Genomic DNA, 23276 nt, shown 5'->3' with positions numbered 1-23276 from the left:
TTGTTTCCTGAGATTAAGAATCTCTTAAGGTTTTTCTCCCTCCTCTGATTTCATCTGTTTCATTTTTCCCTCCCCTTTCCCTATGATATTCTGCCTTGTTTGTCAAATTCATCATATCAGTGAGATCATATAATTGTCTTTCTCTTATTGATTTATTTTGCTTAGCATAATACACTCTACTTCCATCCACGTCATTGAAAATGTTAGGATTTCATTTCTTATGGCTACATAATATTCCATTGTGTCTATCTACCACTTTTCTTTATCCATTCCTCTGTAGATGGGCATCTAGGTTCTTTTCATAGTTTAGCTATTGTGGACATTCCTGCTATAACATTGGGGCACACGTGCCCCTTTGGATCACTACATTCTGTATATTTGGGGTAAATATTCAGTAGTGCAATTGCTGGGTGGTAGGATAGCTCTATTTCCAACTTTTTGAAAATGGAACTTTTCCATACTCTTTTCCAGAATGGCTGCAGCAACTTGCATTCTCACCAACAATGTAGGAGGGTTTCCCTTTTTCCACATCCTTGCCAAAATCTGTCATTTCCTGACTTGTGAGTTTTAGCCATTCTGACTGATGTGAGGTGATGTCTCGCTGTGGTTTTGATTTGCATTTCCTGGATGCTGAGTGATGTTGAGCACTTTTTCCATGCATCTGTTCGCCATTTGGTTGTCATCTTTGCAGAAATGTCTGTTCATGTCTTCTGCCCATATTTTGACTGGATTATTTATTCTTTGAATGTTGAGTTTGATAAGTTCTTTATAGATTTTGGACACTAGTCATTTATCTGATACATAATTTGAAAGTATCTTCTCTCATTCTGTCAGTTGTCTTTTGGTTTTGCTGACTGTTTCCTTTGCTTTATCGTGATCAAGTCCCAAGAGTTCATTTTGCCCTTGCTTCCCTTGCCTTTAGCAACGTTCCTAGGAAGAAGCTGCTGCCTGTGTTCTCTTCAAGGATTTTGACAGATTCCTGTCTCACATTAAGGTCTTTCATCCATTTTGAATCTATTTTTGTGTGTGGTGTAAAGAAATGGTTCATTCTTCTGCATCTGGCTGTCCAATTTTCCCAACACCATTTGTTGAAGAGACTGTCTTTTTCCATTGGATATTCTTTCTTGCTTTGTCAAAGATTAGTTGACTATAGAGTTGAGGGTCCATACCTGGGCTCTCTATTCTGTTGCATTGGTCTGTGTGTCTGTTTTTGGGCTAGTACAACACTGGCTTCATGACTACTACTTTGTAATAGAGCTTGAAGTCTGGAATTATGATGCCATCAGCTTTGACTTATTTTTCAACATTCCTCTGTCTATTCAGGGTCTTTTTTGGTTCCATATAAAATGTAGGATTATTTGTCCCATTTCTTTGAAAAAAGTTGGTGCTATTTTGATAGGAATTGCATTAAATGTGTTGGTTGCTCTAGGTAGCATAGACATTTTCACAATATTTATTTTTCCAATCCATGAGCATGGGACATTTTTCCATTTCTTTTTGTCTTCCTCAGTTTCCTTCATGAGTATTCTATAGTTTGCTGAATATAGATTCTTTGCCCCTTTGGTTAGACTTATTCCTATGTTTCTCATGGTTTTGGGTGCAACTGTAAATAGGATCAGCTCCTTAAATTCTCTTTCTTCTGTCTTGTTGTTGGTGTATGGAAATGCAACTGATTTTCCCCATTGATTTTATATCTTGACACTTTACTGAATTCCTGTATGAGTTCTAGCAGTTTTGGAATGGAGTCTTTTGTTTTTCCACATGAAATATCATATCATCTACAAATACTGAGAGTTTGACTTCTTCTTTGCTAATTTGGGTGCTTTTTATTTCTTTTTGTTGCCTGATTGCTGAGGCTAGGACTTATAATACTATGTTGAATAACAATGGTGATAGTGAACATCCCTTCCATGTTCCTGACCTTAGAGGAAAAGTTCTCAATTTTTCCCCATTGAGAATTACATTCACTGTGGGTTTTTCATAGATGAAATTTATGATATTGAGGTATGTACCCTCTATCCCTACATTGCAAAGAGTTATGATCAAGAGGTATGTACCCTCTATCCCTACATTGCAAAGAGTTATGATCAAGAAAGAATGTTGTACTTTGTCAAATCCTTTTTCTGCAATTATTGAGAGTATCATATGCTTCTTGTTTTTTCAGTTATTATTGTATTACATCATATTGATTGACTAGTGGACGTTGAACCAACCTTGCAGCCCTGGAATAAATCCCACTTAGTTGTGGTGAATAATCCTTTTAATGTACTGTTGGATCCTATTAGCTAGTATTTTGGTGAGAATTTTAGCATCCATGTTCATCAGGGATATTGGTCTCTGATTCTCCTTTTTGATGGGGTCTTTGTCTGGGTTTGGGATCAAGGTAATGCTGGCCTCCTAAAATGAGTTTGGAAGTTTTCCTTCTATTTTTATTCTTTGGAACAGTTTCAGGAGAATAGGTATTAATTCTTCTTTAAATGTTTTGTAGAATTCTCCTGGGAAGCAATCTGACCCTGGGCCCTTGTTGGGAGATTTTTGATTACTACTTCAATTTCCTTCCTGGGTATGAGTCTATTCAGGTTTTCTGTTTCTTCCTGCTTCAGTTTTGGTAGTTTATATGTTTCTAGGAATACATCCATTTCTTCCAGATTGTCAAATCTTCTGCCATATAGTTGCTTATAATATGTTCTTATAATTGTTTGTATTTCTTTGGAGTTGGTTGTGATCATTCCTCTTTCATCCATGATTTTATTAATTTGGGTCCTTTCTCTTTTCTTTTTGATAAGTCTGGCCAGGGGTTTATCAATTTTATTAATTCTTTCAAAGAAGTAGCTCAAAAAACCAGCTAGTTTTGTTGAACTGCTCTACTATTCTGGAAGCTTTTTATCTCTCCTTCTATTTTTAGTGACAGTCTGCCTGGATATACTATTCTTGGTTGCATATTTTTCTCATTTAGTGCTCTGAATATATCATGCCAGTCCTTTCTGGCCTGCCAGGTCTCTGTGGATAGGTCTGCTGCCAGTCTTATGTTTCTACCTTTGTAGGTTACAGACCTCTTGTCCCAAGCTACTTTCAGGACTTCTTCTTTGTCTCTGAGACTTGTAAGTTTTACTATTAGATGACTGTGTGTTGACCTATTTTTATTGATTTTGAGGGGGAATCTTTGTACCTCCTGGATTTTAATGTCTGTTTCCTACCCCAAGTTATGGAAGTTCTCTGCTGTAATTTGTTCCAATATACATTCTGCCCCTCTCTCTCTTTGTTCTTCTTTTGGGATCCCAGTTATTCTAATATTGTTTCATCTTACGGTATCACTGATCTCTTGAATTCTTCCCTCATTATCCAGTAGTTGTTTCTCAGATTCTTTATTCTCCATTATTTGGTCTTCTGTATCATTAATTCTCTCTTCTGCCTCATTTATCCTAGCAGTTAGAGCTTCCATTTTTTATTGTTACTCATTAATAGCTTTTTTGATTTTGACTTGGTTCAATTTTAGTCTTTTATTTCTCCAGAAAGGGATTCTCTAGTATCTTCTCTGCTTTTTTCAATCCTAGTTACTATCTTTAAAATCATAATTCTGAACTCTAGTTCTAGCACCTTACTAATGTCCATATTGATTAGGTTCCTGTCAGTTGGTATTGCCTCCTGTTATTTATTTATTTATTTATTTTTTGAGGTAAGTTTTTCCCATTTTGTCATTTTGTCCAGAGAAGAATAGAAGAATGAGAGAACCAAAAGGTAAAAGGGTAAGAATGACCCCGGGAAAATATACACTAAACAAATAAGAAGAGACCTGAAACTGGGGGAAAAGAAAAAAAAAAAAAAAAAAGAATATCATCAAGCTGGTGAATAGAACAGAGCTGCACACTAGAGTTTGGGTTTATTTTGTTCTGTTTGAAGGAACTGCATCCCCAAATTTTAAAGAAACAAAGATATATATATATATATGTATATATATATATATATATACATATATATATATATATTTAAAAATAAGGGTAAATATGATGAAGGGGTGGAATATGACTGTAAAAATAATCAAAAAAGATTTTTAAAAAGGAATTTATAAGTAAGAAGTTGGTTGAAAAAAGAGAGAAAAATTAAAAAAAAAAAAAAAAGAGAGAGAGAGAGAGAATGTGATCAGGCGGGAGACTAGAACAAAGCCAGACACTAGATTTAGGGTATAGTTTGGTCTGCTAAAAGAAACTGTATCCCAATATTTTAAAGGAAGAAAGAATATATATGTTAAATACAATGAAGGGATAGAATATGAGTGTAAAAATGAAATTTTAAAAAGATTTTTAAAAAGGAATTGATAAGATGTTTGAAAGGGGAAAGAAGAAAAACTCACAAAAAATTGAGAAAGAACAAAATAAAGAAAATTTAAAAAATAACTTTGAACAACTAAAAAATCATGGGGGAAAAAAAAAAAAACGCCATGAATTCAATGTGCTGTATTCCCCTAGTCCTGGAGTTTTCCAGTTATCAGTGATTGGTAAACTTGGTCTTGACTGGATATTCATGCTTTTCTTCTGGGGGAGGGGCCCCTTGCAGTGATTCTCTAATGTCTTTATCTGAGGCAGAATGCCCAGGCCTTGCCAGGGGCCAGGCTACATAATCTGTCCAGGTTTGCTCTTGGTAGCTTTCGTTCCCTGAAAGCTTTCCATACAGTTTTGGAGGAGGAGAATAAAATTGAAGACCTCCCAATCTTTGACACAGAGGAGCCGAGAATTCAGGGCCCCACTCCTTGGTGAGCCCTCAGAGAAAATCATTCCATCACTCCTGTTTCACTCAGTGCTCACCTGGCCTATGACTGAGCATTTCTGTCTCTGGCACACAACCCAACAAAATCCTGTGGTGTAGTCCCATGCCACTTCTCCTGGGGGGAGGAAGGGGAGTCTCCCTGGATCTGCTGCTTGTTGGGTCACTACTCAAACAATAGTGACCCAACTGTGCCATGGATTATGGTTTATGGCAATGCCAAACAGAAAGCCCACTCCTTGATGCTGTCTTTGCTGCTGGCTTCCCACTGTGCTACTTGAGAGCTCTGCCATGCCCAGGCATCCTTGGTCTTTCTGTGACCCCAAGGGTCCTGAAACCATGCTGTCCTAGCAAAGACTCCACCCCCCACTAAGCCACTGGAGCAACATCCCTCAGTGGAGCAGAATTCTAAAAGTTCTTATTTTGTGCTCCACTTCTCTATCACTTGCTTTTAGTCAGTTGATGGAGGCTATCTCCCCCTGTGGCCCATCTTCCCAGATATCACCTCAGATTCACTTCTCTGCATGTCCTACCTCCCAGAAAGCAGTTGCTTTCCTGTTATAGAATTGCTGCTATTATTTTCTTCAATCTCCTGTTGAGTTTTTAGGTGTTCAGAATGGTTTGATAACTATCTAGCTGAATTCCTGGGACCAGACCAAATTTGGGTCTCCTACCCCTCTGGCATCTTGCTCTTCCCCCTTTCTCCTAATTTTAAAAAGCTTGCACAAAATTTCCCCCATATTTCCCCCATTTTAAAATTATATTTTCAGTTACTTTAGTAATAAAATTCAGTGGTAAATTTGAATGTAAAATGCCCAATTTTTAAATAAGCAAGGTGACAAATTTGTATTCTACTATAGTACTTTGGCCTAAGTGGTTTTAAGACAAAATAATAATGTTGCAATGGATCAACATGTCCCAATCAATTCTAAACTAGCGTGGATTTGTGACTCCTCAAGCTTAACTAATAAATACATTAAACTTACATCAGTGACAAATTTGCATAAATATTTTCTATAATGCTATGCTTATAGACTGCCCTGTTATAATCTGTCCTATTCTTGTTTTCTATATGGAAACACCAGTATGTTACTGTGTTTGCAATGGTTAAGTTAATGTGACAACTTGGCTGAACCATAAGGTCCCACGTCATTAGTCTGGGCCTTCCTGTGAGGGTGTTTGCAGATGAAATGAACATTTAAATTTGTAGACTGAATAAGTAGATTGCCCTTCATTATGTGGGTGCATCTCATCCAGTCAGGTGAAGGCCTGAGTAGAACAAACAGACTGACACTTCTCCAAGGAGCAAAATTCTTGCCCTATGGACTTTGAACTGAGACATCATTTTTTTCTGTTCTTTTTAATGAATTTATTTTTTATCTTGCCTTTGAACTTGGACTGAAGCATCAGCTTTTTCTGAGTTTCAAGCCTGCTGGCCCTTGAACTGAGACAGCAACATCAACTTCTCTGGGTTTCAAGTCTTTGGCCCAGAACAGGAACTAAGCCAGTGGTTTTCTAAGTTCTGCAGCTTACCAATCCACCCTGCAGATACTGGGACTTAACAGCCTCTATAGTCATAGATGCCAGCTCCTTAAAACAAATTTCTTTATATATATACACATATAAATATATGTATTTATATGTATGTGTGTGTGTGTGTGTGTGTGTGTGTGTGTGTATATATATATCCTACATATATCCTATATATATCCTATTGTTTCTGTTTCTCTGGAGAACCTTTCCTTAATGCATGTTATAAATGTTTTAATTAGGAAAATATTATAATGATTTTTCTGTTTATCTTCTTTCTTTTCAAGCAAAAAATTCCAGTGTATATATAAACCAAGGCAAACATTTATTTTTTAGATGGCAGTTCAAATGAAAGCCGAATTTAAAAATACTGCTTTTGTATACTGTATTTTTCCTTAAAAAGGTTTCTGAAAGAGGTATATGCTACAAACTCATAGTGTCCTTCAACTTTTATAGTACATATTTAATATATAGTTACAATAATTTATAAGCGACCAACACCAGATAGTATTTTCCCATAGTCTTTTACATATGTAGCTTATCAGAAGAATTAGATCTTGCATTGATTTGCTGATATAGAAACTTTTAGAATTTATTAAGTTATTTTCATGAGTTGTAAAATTTTCAGTAATTAAAAAAAAGACAAATTCTAAAATGTAGCTCTCCAAATTGTGTAAAATATGAAAAATTGCTAATTTATGGCCATGATACATTTTTTTAAAAAAGTAAAACTTTAAATGGAGCTATAATACATACTCTTGTTACAAAGATTCTGCAAAATACAAATCAAATAAATAACAAGCTTAGGAAGAAATTAAAATTTGAACAGATGTTACTGAAAACATAACTGAGCTATTTATCTTATCCTAATTTTTGCTAAAACAAAGCAGAATGCAAATAGTTGCTCATTTGTAAATTGCTTTTTATGTACTTCTTCCATTCCTGGAGCCATACATTATTATTATTTTTTGAAACATAACTTAAATCAGACAACACCCAGGCCACATTTCTGGACATTTATTTAAAAAAAATTTTTTTTTTCATCATGTGAAGATCAAAGAAATATACCATGCCACAGCTGAAAAGCTTTTTCAAGCCTTAAAGCATTTTTCAGATTTCACCAGGACACCTCCACTGTCTAATTTATTTGGTGTGAACATTTTTGCTGAAGAAACTAATACCTTCCTGCACATCAGTTCTACATTGTTTCTGGATTCTTATATACATCCCAACCAGCAACATTTTGCAGTGCGTGTAACTACAATTCTTCCTTCTCAAAGTTATCTTCGAAGTGCTTATTCTCACCCTGGTGCTCCTACGTTTGTATCCCACCAAGTGTGGTTTTCTATATTGACAAATTCCAGATTTTCCTGAAGAAAACTCCAGTTTTACCTCTTCTTTATACACTGTCCATACACTTTCTATAGCCTCAATATCAATCTGTTCCTTCCAAACTGTGATTTACAGCTACCGTAATTTTTGATTCTTAGGAGAGAATAGACAGTAAACAGGGTAAGTGTTCTTAGATTTGATTTTCAGTATAGCTCTCTCTTTTTCCTTGTATGCTTTGCTGTGCTTCTTGCCACTTTGTGGCATGACCCTTGATTTATTTTCATCTTATTCTGCATCATCTGCTATTATCATCATCACTTTCTCTTGGGGAATCTCTCTTCTTCAAAATCATCGTATTTGCTTAACATGTTCACATCATCTTTGTTTCCTGCAGCTTCACCCTCAATAACCCATCTGCCTTATTCCGCAGTTCTTGTTACAGGAACAATGACATGGATAATTCTCTACATTTTTATTTTTGATTTAGTTGTTTTCCTGTATCCTTATGATTCTGTTGCCAACCTCTACTTTGTCCTTTTCTTATTGATATTGACTTGCCCATTTTGTTCTGGCTGCTTCTCCATAGTACAGACTGGTTGATCTATATTAAACTTCTGTCATTGCCTGTCTTAAAATATTTAACCAACCACATGTGTAGGTATCTACTGTGATATCAGCTTCTTTACCCAACATCTGTTCATAATCCCATAAGAACATTTCTGAAGTATAGTCAGACCTATTCATATTTCTCATCTTCAGAGGACAGTAGAGTGTGAAGTTCTAATACTTCAAAACACACTAAATTGTGGGTAGCTTAATATTCTAAGTTATTATTGGAATCCATTTTAATCATTCTCTTCAACAAGTGAGAGCTGCACAATGGGGATGTGAATTGCTAAAGACCATGAAGCCTCCTGAGAAAGCTTCATAAGGCTTCTAAGAATGTAAGATTGGAAACAGGAGACTCCTTTTCTTCCCAACTCTGGGGCATTTTTATTTTTTGGCAATTTATTGAGTTCCTTTCTTGAAATAGAACATGGTACTTTTTCAACCACAAATTGTCTATGTTTTCCAAACATCTGAGAAAAATTCATCACAGCCATATGAGACAGGAGTAGAATTCTGGCCTTCAAACTGTTTGTGTAGCTAAATGGAGCTTCATTAGGGAAATTAACAATCTCTTATTTGCCTTAGTATTAAGATATTATCTTTGGTCTGCTTGTGGATTACTGTTATACTTAGATTCAAATTTAGAAACTTTATTATACTGAAGATTAAATTCAGCTAACATTGTAATTAGACATTAGTTTTCTATAGTTTAATTTTCACAAATAATGTATAAATCCAAATGATGTGCATTACAATCTGGTCTCCTCTCTAACAAATTGATACAACCAAGAACACAAAAACTGAAAGGATAACCATAAATTTCAACCAAAATTGAGTAAAATCAAAATAGACTTTTTCTGATTGACTTTTCAAACTGTTAAAGCATTTCCAAAGCATATGGCTTAAGGCACTTCTATTGTCAAATTCCTGCTATGTTTTCTAAGACTCTTCAATGATTAATGTAGCATGAGATTTGCAGTGTCCTCATAGATACCATATTCTCACATCCTTTTTTTGGCTTATATTTAAGTAGCAGCAACCAATAATGTTTTAAAATTTCTACTACAACTGTTTTAGGTTCAAACTTAATATTTCTTTTTCTTTCATTTTCAAAGTTAATATTTTATAAGGTTGTATTCTTGATATCTGTGGTCTGTTTGTAATTTCTGTGTATAAGAAATAAGTTCAGTAACTCTCCATAAGCGTAATTTTTAATATTTATTTATTTATTTACTGTAAAAATAGTTGGCACAGAGATTTTGCATATGCTTTCCTGGTATTCTTTCACTGGGTTTCCTGTCATTCTGGTCAGAGGGCCTGATGGTAGCATGTAACCATGTTCACACTGAGCCTCATGAAGGAGGTAAAGAAGTCATCTTGTTGACATTATATTGGAACTGCTTCCCCAACATGGCATCTTTTTCTTCCTCATCCTTATTTGTCCTCCTACTATTGCTATTACCATGATAATGATCACTTTTCCTGCTCCCAGTGTACAAGCACCATGAGGCATAGCTCTGACTGTGCTGCCACTGCTGGTACCAACTCTAGCTTACCTATGTCTAATATTGAGTCCAGAACCTTATTGTAAACTTACTATTTATGTCATAGTGGTGTTTCTCAGATGACTGACAAACATCTTTATCCCCGGGATGCTTCCCCAATGTGCAGATTCCTAGAACCCAAGACCAACTGAATCGGGATCACTTATAATTGCATCTAGAATTTACAAGTTTAGTAAGGCTTTTATAAGAAAATAGTTTAAGGAATATAGTACTCGTGAAAGTAAAGGAGTATCAATTGTTACCTCTGTTTCAGCCTTCTTTGGGAAAAACAAAACAATAATTGCTTTGTTCACTTTCAATCTTCCCCAAATAAGAAAATTAATTTAAAGCTGTTATTTAGGGGTTCCTGGTGGCTCAGTTGGTTAAGAATCTGCCTTTGGCCTAAGTCATGATCCCAGGGTCCTGGGTTTAAGCCCCACATCAGGCTTCCCTGCTTAGGGGGAGTTTGTTCCTCCCTCTCACCCTTCCCCCTGCTTGTTTTTTTGCTCTCTTTCTTTCTTAAATGAATAAATTTAAAAATATTAAAAAATAAAGTTGTTATTCATTATTCAAAATGACCTCAACTGGACAGGGTATTCCTATCAGTCACCTCATAGGTCTCTGGCTAGCCTAGAGACCTCAGGCTACCTTGACCTCAGGCATCCATTCTGGATCCATTCAATTATAGACACTTGAGTAGAGACAAATAGTTTAAAGCATAGTATCTTAGGCTCAACTATCCACCTGTGGAAAACAGTAGTCTGGGTAATCCGTGGTGGGTATAACTATTGATCATAACCTTATAATCTTTTTTAAATACACCTGAGAAGAGTGTTCTATGTCCTGAGATATAAGAATGAAATGACTTCCCCATCTGTAGAAGAATAAGAAATAAGAGAGATATTGAGGAATAAGAAGCAAATGTATATCTTGTATTGAAAGTAAGTTTGTAAAGTTTTTTTTTTTTTTAACTTAATTTCTTTGGAGGCACAGTCTATGTCTCACTCATCCATGTGTTTGTATGTATGTTCATATAATTTTTCTATTCTGGTTAAGAAATCAAGTCCGAAATACTAGAGTAGATATTAGAAGAGACCTTCATTGGAGACCAGGGAAGAGCTCAGGGAAAAGGTGAGTTCATGGGCTTTTCAGTCAAAGTGCGAGAAATCAGAGTGGTAGTCAAAGACCCTTAATGATTCTGTAAAGGCAATAGTGCTAATTCAACATATAAACTCGTGGACAAGAACTAGAAATAGTTAAAGTGGTCTTGCTAAATTTTTGCCTTTAAAGAACAATATAAGGTGGTTAATGTACCTAAATAAAGGGGAAGGTGAACTTCAAGCATGGAATAGAAAAGTACCACACTATTCTCTGTATTTATGGATCTGATTTTGCTTTTTGCTATATGTTTGTTTATTCATTTGTGAGTTTTTTTGATGTGTGTGTGTGTGTGTGCACATGTGTGTTTTGCATTTCACAAATGGTTGCCAGAAGGGGGGTGCTTAGGGGAATGGGCAACATAGGTGAATGGGAGTGGGAGATACAGGCTTTCAGTTATGGAATGAATAAGGAATAGGGATAAAAGGCACAGGATAAGGAATATAGTCAATGACATTGTAATAGGGTTGTATGGTGGCAAATGGTAACTACACTTGTGGTGAGCATAGCATAATGTATAAACTTGAATCGCTATATTGTACACATGAAACTAATGTAATATTGTGTCAACTATACTCAAATTAAATAAAAAAAAAGGGAGTACCACAATTTTTTCTAAATAGTTTGGCTATTCAGTCATTCAACAAATATTTATCAAGTCCCTATTATATTCCAGACACAATTATAAGCACTAGGTATAGAGTAATGAATAAAATGAAAATGATACTTGTCTTTATAAACCTGAGAGCCAGAGAGGTGAGATGATTAAACAAATATTCTAATATTTCTAGGCTGAGATAAATCACATGAAGGAAAAAATTAACTAGACTCTGTTAGCAAAAATTTATTATAATCGATCAATTGATATTGAGCTGATATCTAAAGAGAGAGCCAGAGTTACCCATGTAAGAGAAAAGAGAAAGTGGGGAAGTTTGATGGGAATAATAATTTGTTAAATAAAAGGAATTGAAAAAAATCTCAAATATGACTAGGTCATAATGAACTACATTATTCAGAAACATAAAAAAATACTAATTAGGATTTAAAAGTGTTTATATAAACTTTATTTAAAAATAAGAATTATAATTCTATAAAGTTCCCATTTGGACAAATATATAATCACACACATAATGAGAGATAATTCAAAATTATATGAGAAGAGCAATAAGAATCTCTGCTTTCTTTTTAGCTCTGAATAATATCCCTTGTTTGAATGTATTACAATTTATCCTTTTACCTACTGAAGGACATCTTGGTTGCTTCTAAGTTTTGGAGAAAAATGCATTAAGTTGTCATAAACATCTGTGGCCAGGTTTCCGTGTGGACATAAGTTTACAACTTCTTTGGGTAAATACCAAGGGGTGCAACTGCTGAGTTTGTTTAGTTTTGTAATAAACTGTCAGACTGTCTTTGGAAGTGCTACATCATTTTGTATCCCTACCAGCAGTAAATGAATATTCCTGTTTCTCCAGCAGTTTGGATTTTGGCCATTCTTAAAGATTTGTAGTAGTGTCTCATTGCTTTAATTTGCATTTCCCTGACTATACATGATGTATAATCTTTTCAAATGTTTATTGCAGCGTTGCTGTTGTTTTTAATTTCAGAAAATATCAGTTTATGTCCAGAAAATTAATTTGTATAATTTTAGATCTTTTATTTCTCTCATTATCAAGCTGATGTTTTCTTCCACCTTCCTGAATATATGTAGTGTCCTTTTAATAGCTCTCTTAATGTCTTTGGCCTCTCCCTCTGAAATCTTTATCTTTCCAAAATCTTTTTCTGTTGCCTGGTTGATTTCCTTATTATGGGTTGAATATTCTTACTACTCTGCTTGTGTGCTAATTTTTTTATTATTATTGAAAGCTAGATGTAATACATTCTACATTATTGAATGCTGAATACTTTGTATTTTAAATATTACTGGACTCTTCTGGAATTCAGCTATGTTACTGGAAAAGGCTTTGATCCTTAAGAAGCTTGCTTCTAAGCTTTGTTTGCAGATCAGATAAAATCTGTGGCTACACTTGAGGCAATACCATTCTGAATACTTCAATTGCATCTTGTGTTAGAGGTCTTCGCACCCTGACTACTATGTACCTGATGTATTCGCAGTCCTCCATGAGCTCTGTAGTTTTTTCTACCTTACCCATTTTAGGGGTTCTTTCCTTTACTTCACTGTTTCTTTTCATGCTGTTCATGTTTCAGTGCTGTTCAGTATTCAGTCAAAGACTTGAGGAACTCTGGATTTCCAATGGTCTCTCTGCAGTTTTCTTCTCCCGGATGCTCTATGCCATCTCTGGACATCTGGATTTACATGAGTGTTAAATTTTGTGTTCTCAGCATAGCAGAACCTCTGGTCTTTTTTAGTGTCCCTACTCCCTGCACTATAACCTGGAAACTCAAAGCAGTTAGCTTAGCCAGTTATATGGCTCATCTCATTTGTTTCCCTTCTCTTAGGACTTAATGTCCTGTATTACCTATTGTCCAGTATTTGAAAACTGTAGTGTTTTATGTTTTGTCTATTTTGTAAGTTATTTAAGGCAAAATGATAATTATTTTCTAGCTTATTCCATCATAAAGAGAGGTAGAATTCTCAATGTTATGTTTGAAAATTAATTTGTTAAAATTTCTATTTCTTCAACAAAATATACTTTGCAAGGAAGAAAACATTTCACTCTCGATACTCTAAACTCAGTAATTTTTATAATGGTTGACTTCATTATGATATCAGTTTATATTCATCAGTTAAACAGTTAAACACTACAAGTTGTATTAGCAGATTCAACCAAATATCCCCCCAGGTAGAAATGATAATAAATAAACAGCAGCTGTGTACAACCTGAATGAATTTTACATGTTGAACCAAAGAAGCTAGATGAAAAAACTATATATATATATAATGGGTCTCAATAGGAATTTATTTTACTATACAGTTATCTTCATTGTATATAAAGACATACACTTATGGAAAAACAGGACAAAATCAGTTGTTTTATATATATATATATGTTTTATATATATGTATGTGTGTATATATGTGTGTGTGTATATATATATGCTGAATAAGTCTATGTATGTACATATCAAAAAACAGGCAAAACTAATCTATAGTATTAGAAGTTAGAATCACACTTTCTTTATGAGATAAAGAAATGTGTAGTGATTGAATAGAGCAAAATGGGTTCTTCTTGGGTGCTGTTAATACTGTATTTCTTAGTATGTCTTGCAAATATTTTCTCTAGTCATTATTAACTTATATTTTAATCATATGAAATATTTTAATTTTTATCTAGTGAAATTTATAAGTACTTGACTTTTTTAATTACAACTTCATATCCCTCATATTTTTTCTAAAACATTTAAGGTTTAATTAGTTTAATTGAATTTTAATCTATGCTCTACATGAAATATATGCTAAAGACAAGAATGAGATAACATCTTTTTTTTTTTTAAAGAAGATTTTATTTAATTATTTGAGAGAGAGCAAGAGAGATAGACAGAGTGGGATGAGAGGCAGAGGGAGAAAAAGACTCCCTGCTGAGCAGGGAGCCCAATGTGGTGCTTGATCCCAGGACTCTGGGATCACAACCTAAGTTCAAGGCAGATGCTTCACTGTCTGAGCCAGCCAGGCACCCCAAAGATAACATCTTTTTAGTTAATTTTTTTCTTTGTTAATAGATAGATAGTCTATTATGGTCTAACACCATTGTTTTTCTCGAGGAATCAAAATCATTTTCTGGTTCAATTCTATTCTATTTTTTCTATTAAATATTACTACATAAAATGGATAAACACTAATGTTTCATTTGAATCCATGTAAGAAATAGGACTATATTGAAGAATTAATGGTCAATATTTCAGGGACAGACAAAGGCCCAGAGTGGTAAGCATTTGGTAGAATCTGCCACTCTAGGTTAGGGACTGTGAAGTGTCTCACTGTAGGGGTAAGGGAAATCCATAAACACAAGATATAAAGTTCTTACTGTCAGAAGAGAAACTTACTCTAGACATGAAATTGTTTATTACAAAGAACTGTGTGAACTAATTACCTGGCATACCATAAAAAATTTCAGGCATGTAAAAAGATAAAATGGAATGAATAAAACACAAGAGAACAAACAGACCACAAAAAAACCCCACAAACAAACAAACAAACAAACAAAACCCAGAAAAACTGGGGTCCATTTATTGGTATTCTTCAAGTAAGCTTTAATAATATAACTGTTTGCTGTGTTCAAAGAGTTAAAAGTCAAGATAGAGAAATTTTGCAGAGAAATGGATTGCTATAAAAGAGAAAAAAACTAGAATTCTAATTCTGAAAAAATATAATAATTAAATAAAAACTCAAAAGATGACTATAATACCACAGGAGATACAGACACAATACAATTTATTATTGGGAATATAGTCCAGAGGGAAATATACAGAATGACTAAGGAATAGGACAAATGTAGAGGATGAATTAAATAAATCTAGCCATATGGTATGTTTCCATTTGGGAGATTAAATGTAATTATTTCCAAACAGATTCCTAGAATCAAGGTTATTCTAATAAAAATCTCGTGAATATTTTCATGGGAATATATATAGAATTGGAAAGGAATTGACTCTAAATATTTTTGAGAACAAACGGGAGTAAGTAGCTCTGCAGATATAAAGAATTATTGTAAGACATTAGTAACTTTGAAAGTAGTCATTAGCACACAAATAATCAAAGGAAATATCATTAAGATCCCCCCTTGTGCTTTTTTTCATTATCTCTTTCTCTCAAATAAATAAATAAAATATTTTTTAAAAAGATGGTTAAACAGTTTCATTTAATAATTATTTATTTATTTATTGTTAGGATGTGGGCTCCAGGAATGGAATGCCTGAGTTAAGAACTTGATTTTGCTGTTTATTGGCTATGCCTAGCTGACACTGTTATTATTCTCAGCATATCTTCCTACATAACTTATTACCATTTTCTCCCTCCCTTCCCCCACACACTTCAGTGTGCTTTCTGGTTCTAACAGGCAGATTTCAGCTTTTAAGCAATTTGAGCCTGCTTTGCATATTTACAGGGAGACCCTGACATTCCTGGGTATTCATATCCCCACATTTCTCAAAAGAATGACTAGAGGGAAGGGTGGAATCAGGTTGAATCTTTCCTTTGTGAGACTTTGCCTGAGATCTCGCTCTTACTAGGCATGTTTCCTCCCTTGTCCTGTTTCTTCTGTACAGATTGTTTCTCCCTGTGACTATTTCATTAGTAAACCCTGGTACAGGAGTCTTCATCAGAGTCTCTTTTTGGAGAACACAACTAAAGACACTGTGTAACATTAAACTAGTTCGTACCTTCAGTTTCTTCCACTGCATCAGGGATAAGAACACCTTTCTCACAAAGTTGCTATGGGAGTTAAAACAATTAGCACAGAGCTGGATATGTGCATAGATAAATCTATGTAAGTTGGATCATTCGGTGATAAATCAATTCATTCTGATACATTTTGCACGGTTTGTGAGATATGTGTGGTGTGTGTGTGATTATATATATATATATGTGTGTATATATACATATTCTGATTTAGCATCATCTCATCATTTGTATCTTTTACATGCATTTTGGTTTCATTAAACAGTTATATTACATTTTTTTGTTTATTTTATTGTATTGGATGGCTTTCACAGAGGAAGGTATGTTCTTGCATTTTGGTTTGGTTTGGTTTTGACAAGATATCTAATAGGTCTCTGTAGGAATTGATTTTAATATACTATTATCTTCATTGTATATAAACACATACACTTATGGAAAAACAGGACAAAATCATTTGTTTTATATTTTCTTTCATCTAAAAATTGTTTAAAAATTGATAAAAATCCACAAAATGAATGCATAGAAAGTACAAAGAATTCCAGTATATTTCTGAAAGTATAATATGACTCTTCTTTTTTTTAATCAAAAAGCCCTAATTCACATTTTGTGAAGTGTTGCATGAGGCTCTCACCACATGATTCCCGTTAAAGTCAATGATCCCTGCTGATTGTAATGGGAATCCTACGGTTACAACCCCAGGAAGGCCTTTGCACATTTAATTATGTCTATAAAACTGCTTAGGCAATTTAGGTATTATTTTGTTTCAATAAGAAAAAAAAAAATAATTTGGTGGTTTAAAAAGCTTTTACTTGGCACCAAAAAGCACAGTCAAAAGCAGTTTAATAAAACTTAAAAAAAAAGAATGTTGCACATAATTGGATGTTGTGACTAAGTTTTGGCACCACTTACTTCCACCTCAAGTAATAAAATGAACAAGTATAGTTCAATGACATGAACATTTAAATAAGAATACAACATTTAACATGAAGACCTGGTCAGGTGACTCCTGATCACAGGACTGGAAATCTTATTTTTACTTCCTGTCTTCTTTCCTTTGCAAATAAAAGTGACCCTAAAACAGGGGCGATTGGATAGCTCACAGGGTGAAGCATCCAGTTCTTGGTTTTGGCTCAGGTTGTGATCTCAGGCTGTGGGTTTGAACCCGTACTGGGCTCCATGCTCAGCACAGAGTCATCTCTCACTCACTCTCCTTCTGCCCCCTCTCCCCACTGTCTCTGTCTTTAAAATAAATAAATAAATCTAAAAAGAAAAAAAAAAAAAGTGACCCTAAAACAATGACCATTTCTTTAAAAACTTAAAGGAGAACAAGAGAAAATGGAACAAGGTGTTACATACTTGGAAATTTTCAGTCTTGTATCTCTCATTTTTCTCCAGTTTCACTTTTTCTTTTTTCTCTTTCGTCTTAAAATATACACACATACACTCAAACACACACATTCACACAGCTTGGAGATATATGAACACCTTTTGTTTCTGTTTTCTAGAGAGAAGTAATATATCATGAGAGGTAAGAGCACTTCCTATAGAGCCAGACTGCTCAAATGGAAACCTACTCTCATCACTTAATAGCACAGTTAACTTCAATAAGAGACAAACCTCACAATTTCCTCTAATCTTAAAATGAGGATAATAGTAGGATGTGTATCATAGCATTAATATGAAGAATTTGTGTTAATGCATGGAAAACACTTATAACAGTGTCTTGCATATTATAAGATCTCTAACTGTAAGCTAATAGTCTAGATTATCTATATCCATATTTCAACTAGGTGTTTTATATTATGCACACTTTGCCTAAAGGGAATGGGTAGGAGATGAAAATATGTGTATTTTTTGTAGATTTAAGACATAATGCTTGGATTATTATTATATTGTGCATTCTGTAAGTATACTGCAAAATTGTATCTATTAATATCTTATTTTGACAGATGAGGAAGCAAGTTCACCATGGTTCAGTAACATGTAAAAAAATCACGTACCTACTGATTGGTAAAGCTGTGAATCAGACTTAGATTTCCTGGCAATATATCAATTCATTCCAAAGTGATTTTTATATGCTGGATATGTGCTAGACAATATCCCCAAACAAAACAGACAAGGCACCTTCTTTGATGCTTCTCAAATTCTAGTAAGGAGAGAGAAATAAACATGTTAGTAGATACAAGATAATTTCAACAATGATAATGCTCTTGAGAAAGTAAAATGAGATAATTTAAGAAATCATAACTCAAGAAAGGAGGCTTATGGTAGACAGATGTAATCAGTAAAAAGCATTCAAAAGAGTTAACACATGAAATGAGAAAACAACAATGAGTCAGCATCAACAGCCAATCTAAGGCAGGGGTAGAGGTGAGTTAGCCTTCAGAGCAGAGAGAGCTTTAAGAGTAAAGGCCTTGGTGATAGAAAGTGAGGGATTCAAGATGTCAGTTTGAGCAGTTAAGTAAATACTGGTAAGGATTAATGAGAAGTAAGAGGAACCCACTGGAAATCAACCATAATAATTTGCTTCAGACAAGTTAAGTATGTAATACCTTCACAGACATTCAGGTGGAAATGAATTGGCCATTGAAATATAAGTGTAGAGCTTAGGAGTAAAATCATCTTCATGTGTATGATGTTAATTTTATTGACTACACTGAATGAAAGGATTTGGAGTAAGAAAAGTGTAGAAGAGAACAGGGCACAGGCAAAAGCTTTGGGGTACTCCAAATTTTAAGAGTAGGTTGAAAACTTATTCAGTAAAAGAAACAGAGATGGGACAGCAGAAGAGAGATTGTATTGTCACAAAACAAAAAGAAATACGTTTTTCAAAGAGAAGTTGAAAAATCACGTGTGTGGGAACCTAACAAATGGCGAATGATGGTGAACGCAAAAGATTGTCTGCAATGTGGAGTACAGTGATTAATGTGGAGTGGTGTGGTAAGAGGTGTGACTACTCTGGTTTAAGGGAACACATAGAGCTACGGGAGCAGAGGAAGTTATTGGGACAACTCTTTCAATGATTATTCTGGAACAAGAGCAGAGATTAAGTTTAATAGTAAATAAAGAGAGGTCATATAGCAAATTTAAGAACATGTCAGGAAAAAAAAAATAGACCATGTTGTTAGCTGATGAAAATGACCATGTCACAGAGTTAATTTGGTAATGTAGTTGAGAGGGGATAATCATTAATTTTAGTAATTAGAATATATTGAATCTGGAACACATACAGGAGTTAGCCTTAGACAAGTTCAGAAATGCATTATTCATTTTAAGAGGAGGAAAAGGAGAGAGTGTAAGTCCAGTTGCATTTGGGTTGGTAAATTAGAACATAGAGGATTATGGAGCTCCCACTTGATTATATCCCTATTTTTAATTATTTTATTTTATTTATTTATTTTTTTAAAGATTTTATTTATTTGTCAGAGAGAGAGAGTACATACAAGCAGGCAGAGAGAGAGGAGGAAGCAGGCTCCCTGCCGAGCAAGGAGCCTGGTGCAGAACTCAATCCCAGGACCCCAGAATCATGACCTGAGCCAAAAGCAGTGGCTTAACCAACTGAGCCACCCTGGTGTCCCTATATCCCTGTTTTTAAACAACTATAAAGTAAAGCCTTTAGCTTTCTTTCTGGATCAGAAGTTTAAAGATGGAAGAAAATGTACAAAAATGTTGTATTGGAAAGTAAGAAAGTGTGATTTGGCTCATAAATTCGACGTTTTGCAGGAATTTTCTTTCACTTAATAAATAGGTCAAAGGATTCACATAACCAGAATTACATGAAACAGAGATCAGGATTTGCTAATAATTTCAAGTAGTTAGTTATTTAAAAGGGTCAGAAAAATTAGAGAGACACCTGGGATGTTGAAGACAACTCCCTAGAGGCTTATTTAGTAAAATACCCTCTAAGGCAGGGATCGTCATCCTATAATTACAGGCTTCCTTCTAATAAATATCATTAGTGTGTTGGGTCCCCCCAAAATGGGTACCCCAATAATGGGTCCGTGATTAAAGGAGCAAGACTGATATAACGTGAAAGTCAAGCAAAGCTTTATTTCGTGCCAAGCATCAAGAATCAGACCGAACATTCTGGGACGCACCTCTTACAAGAGAGGGTGCCCTCTCTCTGTTTCACAGACTAACTTTTATAGAGCAAAGGCCATGTGATTGGGCCTGGCCACGCACAGGTGGCCAATGAAATTGTAACACACAGAGTAAGCTGCACAGTCATGCTAAGTGACCAATTGAATTACAATTTACCCTAGTAGACATTTGAACCAGCCTATCACCTTGGTCAGAATTGGTGCCCAAAAGGTGCCCAAAGGGCGGGGCCCATACTCTTTGGTAGCTAGGAGACAGTATGCGCCCCTACTGATTGAATGTCTCCACCTGACCTGACCCACCCTTGTATTTGGGCTTTTTTTAACCTGGGACTGGTTTCCTTGGGACTTGTTTTTAAGTAAGTTCCCCTTGAGGGGGGGTAGAGTCAATTTAATTTTTACAACAAAATGGCAGTTCAACCGGGGTGGGGCTGCTCTGGCTAAATAGGCCCTTACAAGCGTATGTACCTAGGAGTGCATTTGACAAGAACACTAGCCTAGATCCATGCTCTCTTTTCCTTCCTTGTCTCAAAGGAGTTTCCCTCCCCTTGCAAAGAAGCAAAACAATCACATGCCAACTGTTTTAACTCTTTGCTTCTCAGTTCTCATTTGTAATTTGTATACTTACAGATTTTAAATGAGAGATGCCATCACAGGCTTTGTTGCTGTAGTTTTTATTTGTTGGTATAAAAGTAGTAAGGTTAATGAATGGGAAGTCTTGAAAAGATTTTAAAATACTAGAATGACGGATCCTAGAATACAAGTCTGTAAGATGTGGTCTTCTAGTGGTGCAGTGATTAAAATTAAAATTATAGAGATGGTATAATTATTGGTGATAGTGATTTTAAGAAAATAATGGGAGTAAAACTGGAGGGACAATAAAGGAAAATACTAGAGGAGATGGGTAAATCAAAATTAAGAAACTGGATTGAAGGGATGGATTGATCCTTCAGTTAAAACTTGACCTAAAAGTTATCATAGGCAACTTTAAATAGAATGTGAAATACTTTTGAGTATCTGAGAACTGTTGCAATCTCTGTTATTATTCTAAAGGCATAGAGCTTTTAGGGCTGAGCCATGTTTTCTTTAATGAAATCTACCTTTCCATGTTTATTCATAAGGTCCTAATTAATTGTCAAGTGCAATCCATCAAAACAAATTGGGATACATTTGTAGAACATTGTGTAGAATTTGACCTTCACCAAATTTTACCTTGCTAAATCTTCCTCATACTTCTTTGAAAATGCCCTTCTAAGTCAAATATATTTCAGTTGTCTTGTATGTCATGGGGATATACAGCTAGAGGAACCAAATAATAGGTTTACATTCTATATTTAATAATTTGTCAGCCCTTTTCCACTCAACTGCCAACTCACGTAGTCTTAAAAATATTAAGAAAAGGACAGTGGAGATAACAATGTTTGCTGCTTCCCTTGTAGAATGCGAAGGTTTCCTTCCTTTTAGTCAAGTAGAGAAAGAATTAGATCAAGATTTGTGCATGGTACATATGTGCATTCATGCTTCTGACTGTAAGTAGACCATCAGAGAATGGAAAAAAATGCAGGGCTATATGGGGTAACTGGCAAGATCTTCAAGTAGGAAGAAAAGATTCAGCAGACCCACTAAGTTAATAAAAAAGTATACTCATTTAACTGTATGACAAATACCTATTGTTCCTAAGAACAGCTCAGATAAATCTACGAATGCAGAAATAAATCTTCCAGGTAAAATATTCTAGATCAAATATTATAAGTAGGTTGGTGCCATTTCCAAATTAAAGTAGTTGATCCTGAACTAGAATATTTAAGAACTTATCAGAAATTTCCTGCTTGCCTAACCTCTCTACTAAGTTCGAACTACCAATAAGGTATCCTATGAAAAACAGAACAATTAACAGAGAGTCTATATTTACAAATATTTGAATTCTCTTGGCCAGTCAGTAATGTGTCAGTTCTAGTAAAATCTATTGGTCATATTACAGACTCTATTGTAAGATAAGGCAGCCACCATGATGGACTCTCAGAGACAACAAGATCAACACTTGCAGGGTGTTCAGGAACTATTTCCTTTAGTAAATGTATATAAAAATATAATTTGTTAGCAGAATTTCTTAGCCCAAAACTTGGAGGGGGGTTCAATTTCAGACTGAGACAATAATATGAGTTTATTTGTGAAGATGCTAGTGTGTAGGAAATATTCAGGGTGGTAATAATGTTGGAAAGGTGAATTGAGCCCAGTCTATCAAGGATTCTGAAATATAGAGCCATTAAATAGTTTTACACCAATTTTAACTAGAATCATTGAACTCTGAAGGGGTAAAATATCCACTGGAAATTGCAGGTTATGGTGACTAAAGAAGATAATGTTTCTTATTCTTTTTTTTTTCCTCCCGCCCTCTGGATGGTATATAAACTGTTTCCATAAAAGTAAAAAAATATATATAGCTTATAAAATCTGAATTGAGCATTCCAAAATATTTTCCCAATGAAACAATAAGAATTATAGTAAAACAAAAGTACTAAGAAAAGAAAAACAAACCAAACAGAATTCCAACATCTCTGTAAGCAACATATATCAAGGGAAGAAAAAGTGATTAGCAATTACAACAAGGCAATATTAAGTGTGTGGGGTAAAGTAAGAAAGGGAATTATTCAAATGTTAAAATAATCTTTCTTCATGGAAAATTGGACATTTCATTTTTCAATATCCAATATGGATTACTCTAAAATGAAATCATTTCAGTCTTTGATTAAAATAACAGGAAGGGAAATATTAAAATCTTTAAGTTCAGAAATTAAAGGGGAAAAATGAACCAGAAAATTGATCATCACTTTGAGTCCAGAGAAATAGAATTCCAAGGAAATCTTAATTCATTAAAAGACTCAGAAT

This window comes from Martes martes (assembly GCF_963455335.1).
Source record: "Martes martes genome assembly, chromosome: 2".
Classification (NCBI taxonomy): Eukaryota; Metazoa; Chordata; class Mammalia; order Carnivora; family Mustelidae; genus Martes; species Martes martes.
Note: the sequence above shows the minus strand (reverse complement) of the source record.